This window comes from Lepisma saccharinum, chromosome 26 (assembly GCF_977018435.1).
Source record: "Lepisma saccharinum chromosome 26, izLepSacc3.1, whole genome shotgun sequence".
Lineage (NCBI taxonomy): Eukaryota > Metazoa > Arthropoda > Insecta > Zygentoma > Lepismatidae > Lepisma > Lepisma saccharinum.
The window spans coordinates 21,955,117-21,979,275 of record NC_139254.1 but is presented as its reverse complement, the minus strand read 5'-3'; the positions used below and the strand labels follow the sequence as shown (position 1 = coordinate 21,979,275).

At 38.8% G+C, this 24,159-nt stretch overlaps 1 long non-coding RNA gene across 1 annotated transcript; it reads right to left on the bottom strand.

Annotated features, from left to right (window-relative positions):
* Positions 1-1,360: 1,360 nt before the first annotated feature.
* LOC145979572 (uncharacterized) lies at positions 1,361-23,302 on the bottom strand. The gene is made up of 3 exons (XR_014440793.1): positions 23,190-23,302; positions 21,458-21,612; positions 1,361-1,479 (listed from the first exon to the last, which is right to left on the bottom strand). It is a non-coding gene; the product is annotated as an uncharacterized LOC145979572 (long non-coding RNA).
* Between the last annotated feature and the right edge of the window lie 857 nt (positions 23,303-24,159).

Below are 24,159 nucleotides of genomic sequence, written 5' to 3'. Positions count from 1 at the left end.
ATTAATAAGGAATCTGTTAATCATCCAAGGATGGACTGTATTCCTATTATAATGTAAACGCTTGACTAACTTCTTAAAATACACATTTATGTTAGTCTTAAATCTCGCATGCAGGCTGTTCGAGAAGCTTCAACTAATCCACAGTTGCCAGGCCCTACTCAGTCCACCTGGTAGCTACTCTTTTTTAAAAAATGCATTTTATCGTGAATGCAACTAAATATTAACATTAACAACTATGTGCAGTATGTTAAGTGAGAAACAAAACTGTTTGCATCCATATAGTATTCAGTCTTATAAATGTTTTAAACACATGTAAAAATAAACAGCCAGGTGTTTTAAACGTGGGTCACGAGTGTTCATCATTATGTGTTTCTGACTTTCTGTGTTAATTCAGCCACTGAACAGATTTATATGCACAATGAACATAATGACACGGATTGAATGAAACAAAAAATAACAACAAACTATCAAACATCAAGTACCAAAAACAAAGCCATGTGTTTTAAACGTTTAAAACAAGTTGTTTAAAACACTTTTGTTTTAAGCATGTCAACCCTGCCTTGAAACATGTTGATGATTACGCAAGCTACCACTTTTCAATGCGACGTACAGATTTTCGCTGCAAATTGCGATAATTATTAATTCTCTCTCATTGCACAGTACTTTGAAAGGAGTTCTTATATTTGATTTTTATAAACCATTCGTAATTATGCCGTTTTGTGTTCAAACTTGAGAGCGATATCATCCAGGTGGACCACTAGCGAGTGCAGTGTTTCCAACCGCGCAAGAGTTTCTCAGATTCCAATTTCACGCCGAATGGCAAGTATTCTCTAAAATTATTTCTCATACTTAAGCTTTCGGTTTCTTTCTCTATTAATATGTTGGTTTAATATAGTTTCTGACTTCGTGCTATAAACAAGAATGTAAATCTTTCACCACAGGGTTTCTCTCCTAGTAGTAAAGTTGCCTGCTCTCTGCTGCTGCTCAAGGGCTAAGTTGTCAAATTAATGATTACTGAACTTAGAAATATTTCAGGGCGGTCAGGTAGCATTTGGAGAAGTGTACATAGCCCTGATGTTGGGAATCCACATTAAACTGTGCGCAAAGTTCCGATTAGCCTATCTGATCATAAAGTCGACTTAAAACACACTTCTCAGGAGTAAAGATGCAAATGTTCGTTTAGGTTTGCATGGGCTCCCGATCACGTACACCGCGCCTTCTGTTTTGGAATGACCCTCGCATAATTATTGAAAGAAAATTTATCTGAGATTATTTATAATTTCAAACACATTATCTCTACATGACAAGTTCGTTTCCACATAGGAACAAGCATATCTTCAGATTCTTGATTCACTCTTCTTTGGGATGTAGGCTTCAACTATTCTCTGCCACCGAAGTCGAATTTCGTTGCTCTTCCTGGATGGGCTGCTGTTTCACTATGCGCGGAGTTTAAGGCGTTCCAGCTAGCGTGGAATTTTCCTCAAACAGAAACAAGGCAAGAATTAGGAATATGCCACACAAAACATTTAATGTGAATAGTGAGGGAATTGTAGCGTGCGTTTACTATAAGGGTGGTACCGACACAAGACTGAAAGGGGATGAAGGAGAATTTCCCCTCTCTGTACATTTTCTTTCCAAGCCTTTAATTTATTTTCCATCCATGAAAAAGAATTTCCCCTTTCTATATTTTCTATAAGCGTGAGGACGGTTTGTGTACAAAATGTGAAGAGAGAGATATTCTCATAAGTTAACCCAGTGCGGCAAAATGAAAGAGGCTTGGTAACGTTTACAGAAATGCATCGGTAGTATTTGCGGTTTGCCAAAAAAAGGTAGCAGTCGACTATATATTAAAGCCAGAGTTCACACTCTTCCCACAGACCAAACAAAGATCACTGCAGTGGTCAATAGCCACATTTCTTGAGTATGGCTATAATGAAAAATGTAATGGAGTGTAATTTTATACAATTCTGTCACGAGTATGCAAAACAATATGACATATGGAATAAAAACCTATGTACGCGAATTATTTACATGTAGTGCTTGCTGCAACTCATAGAGTTGCAAGTTAAACTTGTGTCAGTAAATGTTGCATATTACTTGTGTCTAAGTTTGACATATTATAATAAATAGTTAATACAGAAAATAAAATGATTTTTTTACATGTTGGTAGAGCAACTGGCTACGACACGGAAGACCCGGATTCGAACCCAGAGGCAGGTGATCTGGAACAGCGAAATTTTCCTGTTTCTGTGCGGCTCTGAGGTCAACCCAGCCTCATATCAATTTGTACATCATCCTAACTATGGCCGAGATCAGGAACATGTGGAGCTCTACCTCCACATCGACCCATATGCCTTCATGGTATGTGTGCACATGAGCAGGGGAACCTTTTACGTAAATTGTTTCCGTGAAAAATTCGAAGGCATGATTCTGGCAACAGTGTCGTTATACTGTACATGAATTGCCATTACATTGTTACTCAGTGGAACCTCACTCATAGCGCAAGCCTCAACCAACATCCCCGCCCTTCGCTTTCTGACGTAAGCAAGGTTAGGTTGATAGGCTAGGTTGTTATGTTCAGTTCTCTTAGCATGAAAACACTGTCATTTTTCGTGACTTGGCCTAACCTAAGAAGGAAGGCATTTAGCATTTAGGATTGCGTTATGTTGTTTAACGTTGTGATAATACTTAGTTTTTTAACACAGTTTAATCTCTTAAGTGATCGAAATGTCCTCCATGAACGTTAGAACATTCATCCAAAAACACTTCAACACACAGTTTGACACAGATTGCAGTCTGAATCAATGTCCATCCATAAATACGTGATCTCTTTTAAACTCTTTCATTTCGTCCACTGAATGGGTCTTTCTCTCAAATAACTTATTTTTAGATACGGCCCATTACCCATCAATTAGGTTAAGGATGGGTAATGTTTCATTATTTGCTACTTTAATACTATCACAAATACACTACATACTGTATACCTACTTTTGGCCTATCCCGCACAGTATATTACCCTAGCTGGCACCATCAGTATATTTTTATAAAAACAAAATTATTATAATTATACAATTTTACTATGCAATGACCTAAAAGAGACATGGTCAATTTCTTTTACGGTAGTGCGATGACATTGAAAACCATCTTAGACAACTTTTTCTTTACAGTTTAATGAAAGTAAAATCGCTTAAAGAACTAACAATTTAGAACTTCTTGATAGTTTATGAAAATGTTTAAAAGAACCACGATGAATTAAAGTCATTATTTTATCTATTTTTAGGCTACATCTTTATTTTATATTACACTCATATCTAATATAAAATAGCATGTGCTCTACTGGGAATCGCTACTACAATAAAACAGAATAGAATCTCGATAGAACATTATCATACAGCACGAACACTAAGTAATGTGTTATATCTGATATTATCAATCACTAAATCAAAACGCCATCCGATTTTAAAACTGCCCTTGCACATAACGATTAGTCAATACTAAGTACTACCTTGTATATCCTAATATCAGAGATCAAATCTTTACAATAACTATATTTAAGCAAGAAATATGTGCTAAACCAGCCCTGGCCCAAAACCATGGTAACGGTTGAAGTTTTTGCGTGCGATGACGTGCAACCGGCCAAGTGAATGCATCAATTCAATATCAAGTCACGTGAAATGACAAAACGACAGTGTTGCAGTATGCAGATATTAAACACCAGAACAAGAACAATGTCTAGATGAGGATGTGTACTACAAGCTGTAGAAAAGGAGATGCGATAACCACTAACGCCGTCAAACGGTTGGGCGGAAACTTTACGTCACATACCATGAAGAAGTAATAGGGTCTGAGCTGATTATGTACTTTGCGATTAGTACGCTCAGAATTAGTTCACTTCATCAAATGATTTACTAAATCTCATCAATTTACATTGTCGAATTCATTATTTGAGTTTCTTTTGGTTTAGGTTCAACATCTTCACCGAAGAGAAAATTATGCTCATTTCTTTGTTTTCCTTGACCCTATACATCCAGGTGTGTTATATACAGTATACGTACAACTATAGATTGAATTGTATATGATTGTATCTTCTCCAAATATGATGTATAAAGAAACAAACTGCCGGAGAACTAAGTGAGGTGAGTGTACAATTTTATATTACTATTATAGTGGAACCACAAGCAAAGAAACCTACTCAGACTCGCGAGTCCTGTGCACCGTACTCCAGTGTGGAGAGGAGGGGGAGAGTGAAGCAGGCTCTCTTATAGCCCGAGTTGAACGGAAGAGGAGGAAGGTGCGCTGGACTTTTCGACGAAGGTTCTTTTTCTTGTGGTCGCTCTTCTAAGTAAGGGGAACTGTGATTGGTCATTCATCTATTTTATCACTTCTTCATCATCTCAATTGACTTAAATGGCCGGAAGAGCAAGGAAATTTATCAAATATAAATACAAACACGTACCGTTTAATAAATAACCAAAATGGAATGAAAAGTTAGCTGTTTGTATTTTTATTGCTTTATGTGAATATGTAGGGAAAAAGCGAGAGAGAATTGTACACCAATGGCAAAGAAATGGTAGGCGAAGTATTTACCAGGATTATACTCCCTACATTCCTGCTCATAATAAGGAGTCGAAGGCATCTTGCTTAAGGATCTTTCTTCGATGTAAACCTAAAAGTTGACTTTTCAGATTACGTACATAATCATCTGGGCAGAAATGCGCACTGCAGATTCTAGCATTAGCATGATTCACGTTAGCGTTCCCACACGAATCCAAAGCTCGGTGACCGAAGAATCCTTTTGAAAAACGCATATAACGTATATACTTCTAATAACCTTGGGCTAAACTTCCTGCAGAGATGTTAATATTGCGAGGAAAGCAAACGTAATTAATGAGTGATTGTGATATTTACACTTCCTCTTGCTCGGTAGGCACCCCCCCCCCCCCAGACCCTGTACCTATGGTTCTGATTGGGAGGAATGCGAAGAGTAATAAATATACAGATATGCATAAATAGGTAAAGTTAGAAGATTTTTTGCATTCAAGGATCATTACGAAAATATCAGATTGGCAAAATTAGCAATACTAATAATAGACCGATAGGCTATCTGCTTTCAACTTACTTTCTAAAGGTTTTGTTTGTATTGGAAGTCTAAAACGCAATTTTCTAGCAATTGGATTAATACATGCACTGTATTTCACAAAAATTAAGCAGAAACGGTATTTTTTTGTCCAGAATAACAAGGCTTTCAAGTAATATAAAACTTTCTCAATTTTCGTCAATAGATGGGGTACAAACACTTTTAAGAAATATTATTATAACTGTTTTAAAAATGCATAATTAATAACGTTGTAAAACAACTTTTACAATATTTATTGCAATTTAATTCACTAAATAAATTTTTTAAAAGTGTATAAGTTTCTCTGTCAAAGTTTTTGAGGAATTTAAAATTATTCTGAAAGTGTTATATCGACTTATTCCATTTTTTCCTTGAAATAGTAGCTCAGGGGTTTGTAGCATTCATCATGGCATCCGGGGAGGCCCAATCCCTGAGAATCAAGGTGGAAACCTAACGGTGACAACTGAAACCCTGATTGTATAGGTAATCGTAAGTCGGTCTCTCTTGTGTCACGCATCGTGGGCCAATTATTCCAGGTGGAAGCCGTAAGTCTGGAACGGACAAACGGTACCAATTGTGCCTATACGGTGGTTAGGTGATTGCGAGGAACCTTTTTGGTTGAACACGTTGAGTGGAGCAGACATACGACTTGCAATATTTTTGAAACTGTTTTCCCTTACTACCTTCATCCTTCCTCTTCTTTGTCTTGGGCTCTACAATTAGTTTGGAATTTGGATTCGCTTCTTTGGATTGAGTTGTCAGTTGGTTTGAGTTTGTGCCTCTTTTCCCATAGGATTTGCGTTTGTTCTATTGGATCATATAAACAACTCACGGTTGTGGTCTTCTGATATGCATCATGGTCTTCCTGCAACGCTGCTACGACAGCGAGAAGGGGTGAAAACCTTCACCGGAGGTACTAAACGGACTGACGGTCCAAACTCCGAGACGATGCTCGATTCACGAAGTACCAATGATCCAATGCAAACGTCCAGCTATTCCACAAAACACCGACGTCGCAATTCCTATGAAGGATTACCTCTACCTCAACGTCAACGATCTAGATCACCAATTAAACGAGATACAGGAAATACAGCTCATGCAACCCAACTAAAATCCAAACAACAGGATAATAGCTTATACAACTTCCTGCTCACCAATTACGACACCAAATTCAACACAGCAAAACATGTGTTCCAACAAACATCTAAGTATGTACCAAGGGCACAAATTGCACAAATACTGTTCACCCGTAATGGCATCATATTGAAATCACCAGATCCAGACTTTGCAAAACTAATTAGAAACAAAGCTTCTTTTGAAATTTATGGAGCCAAAGCAAACATCCAAACACTGAATGCTTCCACTCAAAAACAACCACCACCACCACATAAATCCCCACTACTATCAGTAGTCATCAGGGGTGTAGAACCTGTCTTAACAGACGAGGAGATCTTTGAGGAACTGGAATGCGAAGGTGTACAAATCCGCAAATGTATCCGTATTCGCAATAACAACGGACCCACATACATGGTGCGGGTCCTAACAGACTCACAAAATGCTGTAGACACACTACTACACAGTGGAGCATACATATACAGACGCAGGTACAAAGTTGAACCATCCCGTTCTCAACAACCTCTTCCATTGCGGTGCGAAAAATGCCAACAATATAACAAGCACACTACCGCTGCATGTCCAAACCGAGATAAATGCGGATACTGTTCAGGACCCCATTCAACCAAAGAATGTCAAAACCAAACTGCTCCACCAAAATGTGTCACATGTACGGAAAACCATCCTACATACAGCTACAAATGCAAAGCCAAGCCAGAAGCAATACCTGAACACCCCGACCTAACAGTCCCCCTGCGCACCAATGACACGGCTACGGAACCTGACAACTCACTACGACATCCTGTAACAGTGGAAGATCTAATACGTTTCTTCACACTGACTCTCCAAAATGTGCACCCATTTTTAAGAACGCACATATTAACCCAAGTAACGGCATCGGCAAAAACCATTTTCAACTTGCAACTCCATGCAACATACTCTGGTCCTCACGTGCATTTCCACATATCCCACTTGGAAACTGCGGTTTAAGGTTTTGAATATGGCAGTACGGAATATGTATAATTTTCTATTTTTAAATATCCGATCCGTTTCTAAACGAAAAGCTTTATTGCAACACCTGCTCTTGGAAGAATCTGTTCACTGCTTTGCGCTAAACGAAACCTATCTTGCTCCAAAAATGATCTGTCATATTCCACCATACAACATCTTACGCCACGATGGCCCGCCGGGCTTAAGAGTAAACGGCGGCACAGCAATTGGAGTAGATAGAAAATTACCATATCGAACAGTTACCTTCCCACCACACTTCCACTTGCCAGAACATACTGCTAGTACAATCTACTTTCCATCCCGGGTCGTTACATTTGCTACCATCTATGTAAGACCAGGGGAGACTATTCCATACCAATTCTTTCAACATATCCAAACCCTTAGCAAACATTATATCATAGCAGCGGACATCAATTATCATAGCCGAACCATGCAAGACAAAACAAACTTTTTACAATTTCTGGACCAAAACACTACAGCAGAATTCCATGTACTGCCCAGAGCCACACGTCCCATAAGTAACACTACCCCTGACGTTGTTATAACATCAACATCTCTAAGTGCCTGCTTGAACATATCTGTGCTGGATTCCATCGGCAGTGACCATGACCCAGTGAAAATTACCTTAAATCTTGGTAACCGCAATACGAGCAGTACAATACAACCTCGAAAAATCTGGTGTTACAACAAAGCGAACTGGGAGGCATATAGTGAAAAGCTACAGAATGCTTTTTCTCACCCGCATCCAGAACCAAACAATTCAGAGGAACTCGATACGGCGGTGGAACATCTTACTGCTCAGATTACCAGTGCGGCAACCACTAACATACCTACGACCACTCTGAATAGTTACAAACCAAAGCTACCTCCGCAATATCTTCACCTAATCACAGCATCACGACGAGCATACAGGGACTATCTCCAGACCAGAAATCCTGAATCCCTTAACTTACACCGTCAATGGCTGCGCACAGTTCATAACTATATAAAAGCTTATAAACAACGTCGATGGATTGAAACGTGCAACCAATTGAGTGACGAAAGCCATCCCACAAAATACTGGAAACGTTTCAAGGTGCTCACTGGACAATCCAGTAGTACTCCTTATCCGATAACAATCAAGGACGCAGCTCTAAACACAGACACTGAAAAAGCTTATGCCTTCGCAAATGCCTTGCAAGACACTTTCACTCCGACACCGCAACTAGCTCCAAATCTCCGCCTCCAGACCAAAATTGACAGAGTAACAAACCCCAATAACAGGCAACTGCAACCCAGTAATACGCACACTATTGATCCTACAAATGCTCTAACTGTTCCTATCACAACAGACGATATTATCAATACTGTGCGTAGGAAGAGAAACACTGCTCCCGGATTGGACAATATCACATACGTATTGATTAAACAGGCCCCGCTTGCATTGCTGTCCTTTCTGGCCATTATCTACAATTTTATCCTCCGCACAGGACACTACCCGACAGACTGGAAGATTTCAAAGGTCCTAATGTTCCCAAAACCAAACAAAGATAGTACCAACCCAACAAACTATCGACCTATTCAGCTCACATCAACCTTTAGCAAAATATTCGAACGCATCATTGTTCGACGCATACACATGCACTTACAAGCACACAGTTTACTTCCGTCACACCAAGCAGGCTTTAGACCTCAACACAGTGTCCTTGATAATTTATTAAAACTAACGACTCGCATCACAAATCATTTCAACACATCCAAACCATCCTGCCTAGTACTATTCGACCTGGAGAAAGCATTTGACAAAGTATGGCATACTGGACTCATTTACAAGCTCCATAAATTCCAACTACCGCTTTGCTATGTCAGATTAGTACACAGCTTTCTAACAAATAGGGTCGCTTATGTCACTGTAAATGGAGCGATGTCATACCCCATTTTCCCTTACTCTGGCGTTCCACAGGGTGCTGCTTTATCACCATTACTCTACATACTATACGTTGCCGATATGCCAAAACCCCCACAAGTTTCTATCTACCAATTCGCTGACGACACCGCATTTCTCGCCTGTTGTTCAACCATCCAAGCTATAAACAAAACTCTCCAACCAGCTATAAACTCCTTCCAAAGATGGTGTGACACATGGCGTCTCACAATTAATGCTCTCAAAACACAAGCATTGGTGTTTCTGCAGACAGGCTGTCGCTCGAAGATCCAAAGGAACCCAACATTATTAAACATCAAAATACGGGGAACTCCAATTCTGCCTGCCACCACTGCAAAATATCTGGGAGTCATATTTGACTCCAAGCTAACCTGGAAACCTCAATTGCTCAACATCGTCCAAAAAGCTACAAATCGTCTGAGCTTGCTCAAACGGCTAATTGGAACATCCTGGGGACTCAACTCCCAGGTTGTCCTACATACCTACAAGGCTTTCCTTCGACCAGCAATTACTTACGGCCACACTGCATGGATATCAGCGCCAGACTCATTCTATCACAAACTACAAGTTCTGGAAAGACATGCTCTTCGTTTGGCCTTCAGAGTAGTCCTACCAAGTCCTACACGACTACTGTACGAGCGAATAACCTTTCCCGAAATCACAACCCACATCGAAGCCATCCGTCACAAATATATAACTGGTCGAATGAACTCGCACCATCCACAACTTCTTAGCACAATGTACGAAGATGCTCTACACGACTGCCTTCCCACATACCACTGCACACCATTACAGCATCTCTTAACCATGTACACCTTCCTGATAGATCCACAGCATCCTGACTACCAGCTGTATAATATCCATCATCCTCCGGAACTACGGCACGTGATATATCCAACACATGCCGCACCATAGCAAATTATTACTTTCCTAACTGAAGTAATTTTCCCACTACTGCATAAATAAGATCTAAGTGAACTACCCTCAGAATAAGTAAATATGTACCACTTCATTACTGAAAACACTTAGACCATCACCTTGCAAGGGAAAACATTTATGGAAACAATTCACTTACCAAAGAGAAGGTGTACCCTTCTAAATGGAAAACGAGGACAAAAAAAAAAAAAAAAAAAAAAAAAAAAAAAAAAAAAAAAAAAAAAAAAAAAAAAAAAAATTTGTAGCATTAGTGAATCCTTGCTTAAGACCCGGGTCTTCATATCCTCTTTTTGTAAGACAGAAATGTGTCGGCGCCGGCATAATTTTCTGCCTAATCAGGAAATAAAAACATGTTTGCTCTCAGCTCTAGCCTCCCAGTGTCTATGTGTAACGTGTCTTGTATATTTATTATTGTAGAGGACCGGAACCTTTTTTCTCGCACAATTTAAATTATGTCCAAGTTGCGTTATGTTACATTGAAAAAAGGTTCCTGGACCGAATTGAAATTATTTAAATATGAAAAGGTTATACACTGTCTAGAACTCATTTACGTTTGCTGATTTTCTCTCCCAGTCAGGGATTGAATTTATTTATAAGTACAGACCAGGCTTGACCGATTAAAAGCTGGCTTCTAAAAATGTCCGCGAGTACGTTTTACATTGGAATGTCACACTGCGGTTGTAGAAAACGTAGCGCAGGGAATAAATCAAAACACTTTGTTCTCTCGTGGCCCAGAACCAAAAACTCCCTTGTGGAAGAGCTACTGTACACTTCGCAACATCTTATTTGACCGCCCCGAAAGAATTCTAAGTCCCGAAATCGTAAACTTAGCAACATTGCACTTCAGCTCCAGGTGAGAGTAGCCAACTTTGAGTAGGTCCTTCCACTAGACGATAAACTCTGCGGTGATAGGTTTTCAATTTAACACTTTCCATGAACTTAGAAACTATAAACCGCTATTATAATACACAATCAAACAGATATAATAAATTGGAAAAAGAACCTTGTATGATATTTACGATTCTGCTTGCTCGACTTGAAATTTGGGGTTTGAAACACTGAATAGGGTTTTTCTCCAACTTGGAGGAAATTGCCATCAAGTTTGTGCAGAAAGAAGCAAATTTGTGAGGAGTTTATGCGACATTTTATTTACAATACCTTGCATAATATCGAACAGTTCTCAAAAACATATATTTTACACGACCTGTCGAGAAAATATGCTTGAAACACAGGAAGGTGGGAGTCTTCATAAACGTCAAGATGTTTTTAAGGGTATAACGTCATTAAGTTAACGTAGAGCAGTTGGTTAGGCGCTGCTATCCTTAATTTTCATCAAGCGTGAAAGGTCGCGGGTTCAAATCCCGCCCTCTCCTCTTTCTTTTTTTTTGTTTGCTGAACAGATACCGTTGATATTAGAATATTTAAAAACTGAATCCGATGCACACTTGAGGGAAGTCCCTTCTGCGCATATTTCCCCTTAGAAGTTGGAGATTTCCAGGATTTAAAGTTAAAACTTTTCTTTTTAGTTATTGTTCATATGTTGTGTTAACACACACATCATGATTAATTGACAAATCACATATATGTATTCAGGATGCAAAATGTAATGTTATTTAAGTTATGTATTTTTGTTCTTCACTGACACCTAAAATATTGATTATTTGATTTCGATATACTAAAAAAAGATACTACAGTTATGTTAAGTAGTGTTGTAGTGCAGTACTGTAACGAAGGAGAGCGTTTAATGAGTTCAAATTGCTAAGATTGGTAATTTTATGTCCGTTTTATTTTATGACCACCATCTTACCATGCGTCTAAAACTAATAGTAAATCGCTTATTAACATAAATAAATTGTTATTGCGACGAAGGCCGATTCGATAAGAAACTACTAATAAGTATTTATATAGTGAGTGACAAACAAAAAATTCAAAACCTCATAATGATCGTTAATTCCTCACTGCTTTGTATCTAAAATGTTTGTCTTCTTTGAACAGAAAGTACGAGTATCAGATATAACAAACTTTCCCACTAACTTTGCAATATTCGATACCACCATCACAGACGTAGCTCTACGTAACTTGATTCTGCGCATTCCACGTGGCATGTGACTTCCTCCTATCATCGAACTAACTTTCTCTTACTATTTCCTTTCCTCTCGTGAAATACAGAGACCAATGTTAACTTCTTAGCACGGTGGATAAACTTTACACCCAACGATATAATCCTGAAAAAAATCCTGCCTAGGTGGAGAATCGATCCTACAACTTCCCTCGTAAGAATCAAGCACGCTACCTCTTCTCCAGGTAGCTCATGTTAAAATTTGCTACCAGTTTGAAGAAACCAATGCACACATAATGTCATATCTATAATTTCCTCATGGCAATTTTCATGAGGAAACGAATTCAGATAAAATCGAGAAACGCTGAAAGGGAAAGATGATGAACATGTCTATTGGCGTTTTGTCATATTTTGTAAATTGTGAAAAAATTCCGTGTTTTGAACAAGCAATCGTTTAGTTACGAAGTATTTTGTTGTTTGTTTAAAGTAGGAACAGGAGAGCGAAAAGGAGTAATTTGAAATAGATACCGTTTGACAAGAAACTTCAGCTTTTTTCCAAAGACTGTATGAAAAGAGAGAGGAAAGGGATATTAAACGTATGAAATATAAAATATGTGTGAAATTAAAACAATGGAAATCTTGAAAGATAATACTAACGAACTTCAAACTATGAAAAACATATTTTCGTGGTAGAAAACTCCAAGTCATTTTCGAAATATGAACTTGATGTTTTCCTGTATTATGAAGTGGAAATATGGGACGATACGATCCCTCAGCAAGAAAATTTTAAGTAAGCTACCTATAACTTTTTCAATGGTCATAATTCCTAATTAGGGTCCGGAAGTTGATAAAAAATCAAAATTTTTTCTGACCCTTAAAAACAATGCTAAACCTGATATCATGTCCGTTTCCCTTCAGTTAGAGCCGGAAAACACTTTCTATTTTACATTTTTTTTTGCATTTTTCGGCCTTTTTTTGGCTTTTAGTTTATTTGTCAGTATTTTAACAGTTTTTGTTGCATTTTTACTTATTTTTGAGGTTTATTTTTCTCCTCCCCTGTTGTTTCGTGCATTTTAAATGCATTTACTAGTAAAACTTACATATTTAGATGTCTTGACATGGTCCTTTTAGCAAATTCACCATGAATCGAAAATACGGTCAATGGAAAATCATAATATTATTATTAACTGAAATGTTAGCAATGGATTAAAATACTTTGTGTGAAGATCTACTTTGAGATTCTTTTTCTGGACACTATTATCGCTTTAATCTGTAAATTTAAAGTAAAATTAGTCACAATATAAAATGCAATTACACTCTGGTATACGCGAAGCAGAACTGTATTTTCGGATGCTGGCCGACTACAGTATCATAGAAGGCCCACTCTGAAAGGAGATGAATTGGTTGATTTGGTGTTTTAAGTCAACTTTATGCATAGTAAGGCTAATCGGGACTGGACCTACAGTTTAAAGTGGAATCCGAACCGAGTGCATAAAATAACGTGAACCATGTGGTGTACCGTGGCGAAGTGGTTAGCAGAGCGCGCTATAACGCCAGGGGTTCTGGGTTCGAGTCCCGGGTAAGGCATGGGTATTTGTGTTCGTCCAGTTGATAAGAAACAAAGAGAAATGTCAGAATTGAAAAGTGTAAAAGTGAGAAAAAGAGTGAATGGTGGGGATACCTCCTTTAAATAAAATAAAAAAATAGGGGGATCGTTTGCTTATGGAATGGAAGGTCATGGGTTCAAACCTACTTCTTTGCGAAATCTTTTTCGGGAAGTAAACAGCTTAGGACGAGAATGCTTATCTACGTTTCTTGGATATTTCCGTTGATATTTATGCGATTTATGTCCTGCATTTCCGGATGCAGAAAGTTGACATGTAAGTTCTTAATATGTGTTAACTTATAACAGCTGAATGAAAGGAAAAGTATTTCCTAAAATCCTGCCAATCACTGAAAGATTAAAAACAGTAGTAGAAGCATTACTTGAGGCATGCACAGAGCCGACGATTATGGAGTGTGGAGGGGCAGATGACCCAGCACTATGCTAAACATTATCTACCAAGGGAAAGAAACTGTCCTTGCCCTCCCCCTCCCCCCACCTTGCCCCATCAGTTTTGAAACCCAATCGCCGTCACTGAGCATGCATCGCATAAATATTTACAGTAATATCATATAATATTATATTACGTTATTAGAACACTTCGTACTAGGTAAATAGAAAGGAAAAAAATAATAAGGAAAGGGTGGGATTTGAATCTACGATGTTTCGATCTTGACGAAAACAGTAAAAAAACTAAAGTGCTGTCACCTAACCAACTACTCCAGGAGATTGCGAACAAAAAGCTCAGTAAAACACGTTAATCTCAGTTGAAGCAACATTGTGCCGGAGTTTCGAACCATTTATCGCCAAGAACCAAGGAAAAGACACACTTTGCAGAATCATTTGGTGTTGTGCAAGGTATCTTTACTAAACATTTCGCATAAAATCATTATAAATTTGCCTTCTTGCATTCAAATGTGACTGCAATTCTTTTCAGGTGGATGAGAACCTGTTCAGTGTTTCACAATGCACATACATTTTCCTATTATCAAATTCAGAACGAAGAATCTTGAAATATTTTCAACATTCGTATTTCTACTTAACATTTCTCTTGTCTACTCATATATTTTATTACTGCTTTAGGGTATCTTTACTTTATGGAATGTGAAAGAATGAAAAAAAATCACGAGCGTTTTCATTCACGAAGAAGAAATGTTGCAAAGTTGGCTACTCTTAGTTGGCTCTGAAGCGCTATGCTGCCAAATTTACGAATTCCGGACTTTGAAATTTTTCAGGGCGGTCAAATAAGATGTTGCGAAGTGTACATATGGTGTCACACTGAGTTCAAACAAACCCGTCACGTGTTGCTCCGGCATCCGATCCAGGAACCGCAGCCAATAGGAGCCGTGGATGAGGTAACGTGAGGCTGCTATGTTCTCAGCAGATATTATAACAGGGAACGGCAGTGCTGCTGCAACCAAGCGAAGGAACGCGCGCGAGAGAATGGGGCTACATGGAGAGGGGTAACGTGACTGCAGCGTTTGCGTTTCGGCCATTTGTGACTTGTACCTTAGATTCTCGAGAAAGCCAGCACCTGGATTTGTCTTTGATGCTCACAAGTGGATAAATGTTTATCGTCAGGTCCGTATTCGATCCAAGTTGCGTATTGTTTCATTTCAATACGGAACTTGGACCCTATTTAAACCGATTCGGAAAAAATGCTCCCGGACCGTATTTAAATTCATACGGAAAAAAATGTTCCTGGACCGTATAAATTCATTCAGAAGAAAGGTTCCTGGACCGTATTTAAATTAATCTTGGAATAAAGGTTCATGTACCGTATTTAAATTGATCGGGAAAAAAGGTTCCTGGACCGAATTGAAATACTTTACAGATAAAAAGGTTCTTTACGGTCCATAACCCATTTACGCTTGTTGATTTCTCTCCTGGACCGGAATTGAATTTATTTCAAATTCCTGGACCTTTTACAACCCTGCTCTGAACCGAATGGACACGTCTGCTAACTAAACCTGACCAACTAATCTCTTTCTCTTTTCAGAAAATTTAGATATTGAATAGTAAGGATCTCCCATAAATACTAAAAGATACATTGATAAAATTCATTGGAAAGTATGTACCGTGTATGGTATATTGTGATATTAGTGTCGGAGACTGTTTCTTTCGAAGAGCACGTGGGTGATATTCGAGAGAATGAAGACAAAACAAACATGCCATTACGCCCTGACTAGGCAGTTCTAAGGAAAATGATGAAATCTTCTTTCTTCTCATTCTTCTTCTCTTCTCTCGGTGTTCTTCTGATCTCTGGCCAGTACAAGATGAGACGAGACTTGTCTCGTCTCGTGAATGAGGAAGGTCATCTCGTCTCGTCTCGAGTTGCAAGCGGTTGCCTCGTTCTAGTCTCGTCTCGAAACATCCGCTTGCCTTCAAATTAACGTTAAACAGTAAGTCAGATTCATGTACAGTCGTGGACACGTCTGGATTGAAGTTCATGGAATGGAAGTGTCCGTGACTGTACAACCACCCGCGGAATAAGTTCAGTCTGTCCTGAACCTTCTTTGCAGACAACCGTCTTGTTTTCGGTCTCGTCTAACAAGGATCTAATTTCGTTCTTGACTTGATATTCGCCGACCATCGTGACGAAGTGGTTAGCACGACGCAGTACGACGCCATGGTCCCGGTTTCGAATCCCGGCCTGGGCATGGGCATTCCTTGAGAGTTAATTTCATCATATCGTCAGTCATCCTCATCTTCGCGATTAGCCAGAGAAGCGAAGTAAAATAAGCCAAGTCAAAGAATCAATCAATCGTCTGGATTTTCAAACTGTACTCTCAGTCTCGGTCGCTTCTCTAATCCTGAGATAAGACCGAGACTTCTTTCGTCTCAATACAATCTCCTCATGATGTTATTTTCAAGGAACAAAGAGAATTAAGTCGGCATTATTTTGGTTGTTATGCATTGGCAGCTTGGAAGCGAGTCATTCCTCCCGCAGCACCACCCCATGCGCTGTTGGTAGCCTCGTTAGCTACGATAGCGAACTCTAGTGACCACAATGTGCAAAAATTAAGCCAATGTGGACATTTATTCAGAAAGCGTGGAACATACTGCAACTAGTAAGTAATTACTATTACTTAGAAAGGCTCATTATTCGGACTTGGAAGTTGATAACAAATCATCTTTCTTTCTGAGCCTTGGAAACAATGCTAACCCTGTTATCAGTCATTTTCCCTTCAGTTGGAACTAGAAAAGATTATATTTATTCTTCATTTTCTATTTCTTTTTCTTTTAGATCATTTTTCAATATTATTTGCCCTCACTTTTTGCATTTTTCTTCATTTTTTAGGTTTTTTTCTCGTCCCTTGTTTCGTGAATTTTAAATTCATTTGCTAGCGTAACTTACATATTTATATTTCCTGACATGGTCCTTTTAGCAAGTTTGCGAATAATCGAAAATACGGTCAGTGGAAAACCATAATATTATTTTTAACTGAAATGTTTGGCAAAGCATTAAATAATTTATTGCAATAAATTTATTTTTCATCCAGCAAACTTAAAATACTTTGTGTGAAGCCTACTTTGAGGTTCCCTTGGTGGCCTCTAATATCGCTTTAATCTGTGTGCTTTGAAAGTAAACAATATTTAAAATATATATACAGGGTGTCTCAAAAGTAATATCTCAAACTCACACAGGTGAAAGTACACGATAATAGAAGCAAAAAAGTCTCAGTAAACATGGGTCTGCAAACGAGCCGTGTTCGAGATAATCGCGAATGTGTGATTACAAGCCGCCACTGACTTCATTGTTTGTAAACGTCGTCCTAGTTGGTAAAAGTCATTGGAGATCTCATTGCTTTTATTGAACATTCTACTTACTTTAACAAGGAATACAGTACTACGTACTGTGGGAGTCACGCCACGTCTGGAAAACGTTCTGTTTTGTAAACAAAGAGCAAACCTCGGACCGCCCAAGAAGTAAAGCACTCGGTGTTTACAAAATGCAATCAATGACGGCATGTAACCACACATTCGCACACATTATTAGCATTTTACCAACTAGGACGACGTTTACAAACAATGAAGTCAGTGGCGGCTTGTAATCACACATTCGCGATTATCTCGAAAACGGCTCGTTTGCAGACCCATGTTTACTGAGACTTTTTTGCTTCTATTATCGTGTACTTTCACCTGTGTCAGTTTGCGCTATTACTTATGAGACACCCTGTATATAATCTGATATAGGCGAAACACAACCGTATTTTCAGATGGTGTCCGACTACTATATCGTGGAAAATTCCCTCTGAAAGAAGATGAACGACATACAGAAAAACCTTGCGGTTTATTTTTAATGTAACATCGAAATGAAAATATAGAAAACTAACTCAGCACCTAATTGCTTCTTTCTCCTTGTTTCGGTAGTTTAAAAACACCACACAACACGTTTTATCTAACTATTCAACTACTATCTTGTAATTTATGAAAAACTAGCTGATTGCCCTACGTTGCGCGGGTATTTATTTATCCCAATCTTCTATAAGACAGGAAAATAATGCATTCTAACTATATTGTAAAATGAACTTTGAGTTAAACGGCATTGGGAGTGTCACTATTCATCTTAGCGACCCCGAAAACTATGGATTCCAAACTAATATCGGTCGTTTAACATGTCACCCCCTTCCGACCCCCCACCCCTAGATTAGTGTTGCCCACGAGACGAGACTTTGGCCTGTCTCGTCTCGTGGAAATGCTGTCTCGTCTCGAAAATATTCGTTTGTCTCATGACACATGGTCTATCTCGTCTCGTCTCGAATTTTTAAAAGCCTGTCCCGACTCGTCCCGTGGACAACACTATGCAAGATGTGTCTTGGAGTTGAACGGCATTGGGAGTATCACTATTCATCTTAGCGACCCCGAAAACTATGGATTCCACACTAATGTCGGTCGTTTTCGTATAATTTTTACATGTCACCCCTTCCCACCCTCCACCCCTAGGGGTGCAAGATGTGTCTTGGAGTTGAACGGCATTGGGAGTGTCACTATTTATGTTTGGGACCCCTAAAACTAAGGATTCCACACTAATTTTGGTCGTTTTCGATTATTTTTAAATGCCACCCCTTCCCACCCACATCCCTAGGGATGCCAGGGGTGTCTTATCCCCACAGTATTTCTTTCCATATTGCAAGTGATATGTACACTAAGTTTGATTGAAATCGCTCAGGTCCAGGCGTTCGAGAGTTATGGCGGAACAAACACACACACATATACATCCCTTTTTTAGATAAAGCTTTCATTTTAAGATTGAAAATTAATTGTAGCTCGTTTTTAGAGAATTTTAAGGTCATTTAATGGATCAATTTTTGACATTAGTTAGGTCATAAACTTCCAAACCCTAATTGTTATTATAAAATAAACAGTGGTGAGTTATAATCTATGATTTGACTCACCCTATCTGCTGATGTACTCACATGTATAGATCCTGATGAAATGATTAAATATCCACAAAGTTTCTGGTCAGTGTACCTAATAGCACTTTTGTAAACACTTCCAAATTATTTTCAAAAAAATGCTTATTTCTTAAATGAGTAGCACTGATAGAGTGAGATTACTTCCGTAACATCTCTGGCTGTTTTGCATTGGCAGTTTTGGAGCGAGTCATAAGTCTCGGAGCAGCCAATCAACAAACGAGCCGCTGGCGTCATCTCTACCCAACACCTATCGCTATCCCTGTTGCACGCGCTCTGGACTGTTGGTAGGCTCACTAACAGAACTCGCGCGGTCAGCTGGAGTTGTAATGAAAATAATCTGACTCTACCTTACATTACGCAAAATTATACATACACACTTTATTCTGCGGAATTAACAAATCTAACAATCGCTTCGCAGACTGCTTAATTTTACACGTATAGTTAATTGCTGCTTAGATCGTTGAAAACATGTAGTTTTTGGTGCATGGATTTTTAACAATTCAGATGTACGAAGTTTCAACACATTCCGTTATTCAAATGTACAAAGTATGTATAAATACGCGATGTTTGTCATTCTCTACAACAAAAAAACAACCATCGTCCACGAAACGTGCTGAAAATTTGCTACAAAATGCAAAATGTACAGTGTACAAGTACTGTACTCTGTCTTTTTCCCTCTATCTATCTCTCTCTCTCTCTCTCTCTCTCTCTCTCTCTTTTATCTATCTTTCTCTACCCCTCTCTCTATTATATCAATCCCTATTATAGAGGTAGCCAATCGCAAACACTATCAGATCTTTACAGCATGGGAAGTACCACATGAACAATCTTTCTGATTGAAGTCTTTGCTCATTGAGGGTTTGTTTATTCTGCTTCTATGAACCCACGCAGCACAGAACTGCCGTCAGCCCCCTTTGACATTAGATAAACTATTTTTTTGCAGCGAAGAGTGAAAATGTAGACAGCTCACAACTGTAAGGATATTCCACAGAATATGAACAGCATCTATTACATTCGCTCATTTTGTTTATGAGCAGAAATACGTAGCTGCAAACTCTCTAGACTTCAGAAAGTTCTAGCATAGGGGAGCTTCTTCATCTGTACCTTCACTGTCCCTGTTGCAACCTCCCGTTTAGACAGAAATCTGTGACTTTGATGGCATCATGCAAATTCCCTCCGCATCTGCGTCAAAGGTCAACAGCTCCCAAGTTTTGGGAATGAAGGGGTGTTTCATTGCTTCGGCCGGGGGTGGAATATACTAGGCACTGTGATTGAATATTGTGCATTTTTTGTGTGTGATATAAATGTCTGAATAATCTAAAGCAGCTGTTCGCAAACTTTTTTTCTCATTGTACCCTTTAGTTGTAACTAAACGTCTAAGGTTTAAAAACTATAGGTTTTCTCCGAATAGTGTGTTTTGGGGATTTTTTTTCCGTGCCTGATTTCTGTATGTTGGTGGCAAATGTCTGCAATACAGCAAAATGGCATTAGGGCTGTATGTGGAAAGATGATAAACAAATAAACATTAGAGTCCTATGTTTATTATTTTACTGGGTGTTCCCACTATTACAATCTTCATGATTCGTTAGAAAAATAAAAATGTGAAACACATGTATGATACGAGGAATATATAGGCTAAAACTTCAATTTTCATATATTTTTTCCAGAAGAAGAAAAAACAAACATAAGTTTGTAAAAAAAACTGTGAAGCACAACTTTGCAGTTTTTATTGTAAATCCTCAAAGTTCCTAGTGAGAAGGATGTGCCTGCATAGCCTGACAGTTCCTTAATGTGTGGTTTTGCACTTGAAACTTTCAAGCGGAGATTCGGCTGCAAATTTAGTCTATTTCGGTACTTGTTTTTTAGGTACACTGTGTATGAAAAAATTGCTCTCACATAAGTATGTAGTAGTGTAGGTATTCTAGATATTTCTTTCATTCAAGTCATTCATGTACCCCTGAGGGTATGCGTACCACAGTTTGAGAACCACTGATCTAAATTAGTATAGAGTGTGTAAGGGATGATTTCAGCATAAGTCAATTAACACTTCAAGAGATGTTTTAAAGTATGTAGAATAATGAATTATTTGTATGATATTTATACATTTTATATAACTTAATGACTCCCCCCCCCCCCACACACATTTTACCTTAAGTTAATGCTGTTACCTTTTTAAAAAATCGACTTGGTTTACAACGCCCCACCTGATAACCCGTGAGCCCCCCCTGGAGACCAATGCTAGCTACGGGCCTGCATAGCTACACGTGCCACTTACTGCATTTATTCCCAGGTGGCAGCACCTTACACAACACATTGAAGATAGGTTTCGTCAGTGTTGCCCAAAGATGTTAGCGTGGCTGCGTGTGTATTCGCTCCTCTCGGCTGCCTAGACAGAGGCGTAATCAGGAACTTCTCTTCAGTGGATCCCAACTTTTGGTGGAAGAAAAAAGCAGTAATAGTGGGAAACAATGCTGATATAGCATTTCTAATGTACAGTACCTGTCACTGTGGATACTAATTGTGACTAGGTTCGAGCCGATGCCATTTTGAGAATTGTAAAAATTAAAAGTTGTTCAAAATATTGATTTATATTAGAGTGTAAGTATTCCATTCTAATTATTAGCATCAGGTGCATCCGTAGGCTTACCATATTTTTTTGAGTCCAACCCAGGACATACGTATTCGCGATCAACTTATTACTGCTGAATTTTAGTTGTTTTTTTTTTACAAAAATAAATTGAAATTACTTAAAAGCCTTAACATTTTATTGGAACATTAAACTATAAATTGTACAAGAAAAAATATTAACATTATTTTGTAAAATCTCTTATGTTTGCTGAAGCAGTAGCATTAATAGCACTCCTATGTTTAACATGATTTTACGTGGTCTTCAATATCCCCTCTTCCTTTATGCGCAAGAGAAAATACTCCATTACAGAGTGTACATTGCACACGTTCACTGTCACTGTCGTTACACAATTTCAATAATTTGTATTCCTGCTGCAGGTTAATGTTAAATACACACTTTCATTTGCCCAATGTCAAATGCAAAGCCCTTGTAAATAGTTATAGTTATCAAAAACGTTTAGACGAGTTACTTCACACGCTTGCAAGGCAACCAAGACGCTCACGGAAGTCGATTTCTCGAAGAAAGAAAAGAATCGATCCTTATAATCGACCGATCCTTGCCGGCAATAAATTTTGGTAGTGAATATTCAATACCGATAGCTATTTTCATGTTCAGATTCTCAAAACCCCGGACATTTTGCAATCCCGGACAGCACTAAAAAAAAACAGGACTGTCCGGGCTAATCCCGGAGGCATGTTAAGCCTATTCATCCGAGATTTAATTCAAAATTTGCAAGAATTTCATCAGAATATTAAAATGCCTTTCACGAAGTCACAAAATTCAGTTTCTCCACACAATATTGGCACAAAGCTAATTTAAATTCGAATTTTGTATCATTTTCCAGGACATTTTTGCGAACCCCCCGAAAGACCAAAATGCCGAAAAAGTATCGGCTGATATCCGTAAATAAAATTCAACAAATACTTTCCAATACCGATACCACTGGTATCGCTTAGCCCTAATTGTCACAATTACTTCATTCGTAGTGTTCTCGCCCTTGGTGTGAGCGGTCCTGGGTTCGAATCCCGGCCTAGGCATGGATGTTCTTTGCAAGTGTCTCTTCTTCAGTTTCATCATATCATCATTCATCCTCATGCTCGCGGTTAGCCAGAGAAACACAATTCAAATCAAATCAAATGGATGTATAATAAGAAAAAGAACAACATGGAAACGATGCTTAATACTGTTACCAAAGTGGTAAATGACCCCCGATTACAATTCTTGTCTTTGAACAGGTTTTAAAACTAACATTAGGAATGGTAGTTAGGAATTTTTTCATTGTGCATCGTGCTCTCCCCTAGCAATTCCAGCCCCTTCCGAAAAGAAAAATTCCTGCACAGCCTAATATAAAGCATCACTGAAATCAAGAAATTCCTACCTTCTTTTTTATCCGACAACGGCGTTTTTATCAGGTAAATCATCTTTCCAAAACTTTAGATGTTTAGCCATCTTTCTGACGGAAGAATTCCATATAGAACTTTATATGGCTAAAATAATTGTTCCTCTGGAATAATATTTTCGTAGTCTTATTACCATGAATACCATTGTTAATAATTACTTTGAGTTCTCATTATTTCTATCTTCTGGTTTAATTGTTGTACACACAATTGCCGTCGTTTGGGACGATAAAATGCTTAGTACCTTATCGCGTAAAGCAGCCTTTGAATTTTTAATTTAAAATTTTGGGGGCGTCAGCACTTACGCTCTTTTGCACCCGTCACATTATACGGGGTGCAGCCCCTTACCGTTACAAATAACAACTCTAACGTTCGGGGGCGGCAATTGGGTCGGGCAAGGTGCCAAAACTGGGGGGGGGGGTCTAAAAATATTCCGACTTCTGTTAAAAGCTGAGGCTGCAAAGGGGCACTCAGCATACATAAGGACAAAACCAGGACAACACACAGAATAATACTAGCCACAGGGGCCAGTCGCCAGAGCCTCGTTAGTCTGCAGTCCAGGGTGTACTACGTGCAAGTGAGGTTGACAGTTGGTTGTACTACATGGAAGATCACCCCTTACACCCCACGCGTAAAGCAGCCTTACAGGCTCACAGTCACATATGTGTACACCACACCAGGAGCAATTCCTCCATGTAGGAAGTGAGGAATTTCCTACAGTTCATTTACACATATTTCCAGTCTTCTACTTTTTTAGGAATTTAATGTGCGTTATAAAATTATGAGCGTAATGTGCGTACATTTGACTAGGTTCGCTCCTGTTCGCTATCACTCGCTTGCTCCAGCTGACAGCCAAAAACGACAGTCTTCCCTGCTGCTGAGGAACCTCGAACTTCCACCTACAGCGGGATGGGCGAGGGGTGTGGAAGGGAGCGGGAAGGGGTTGCTCGG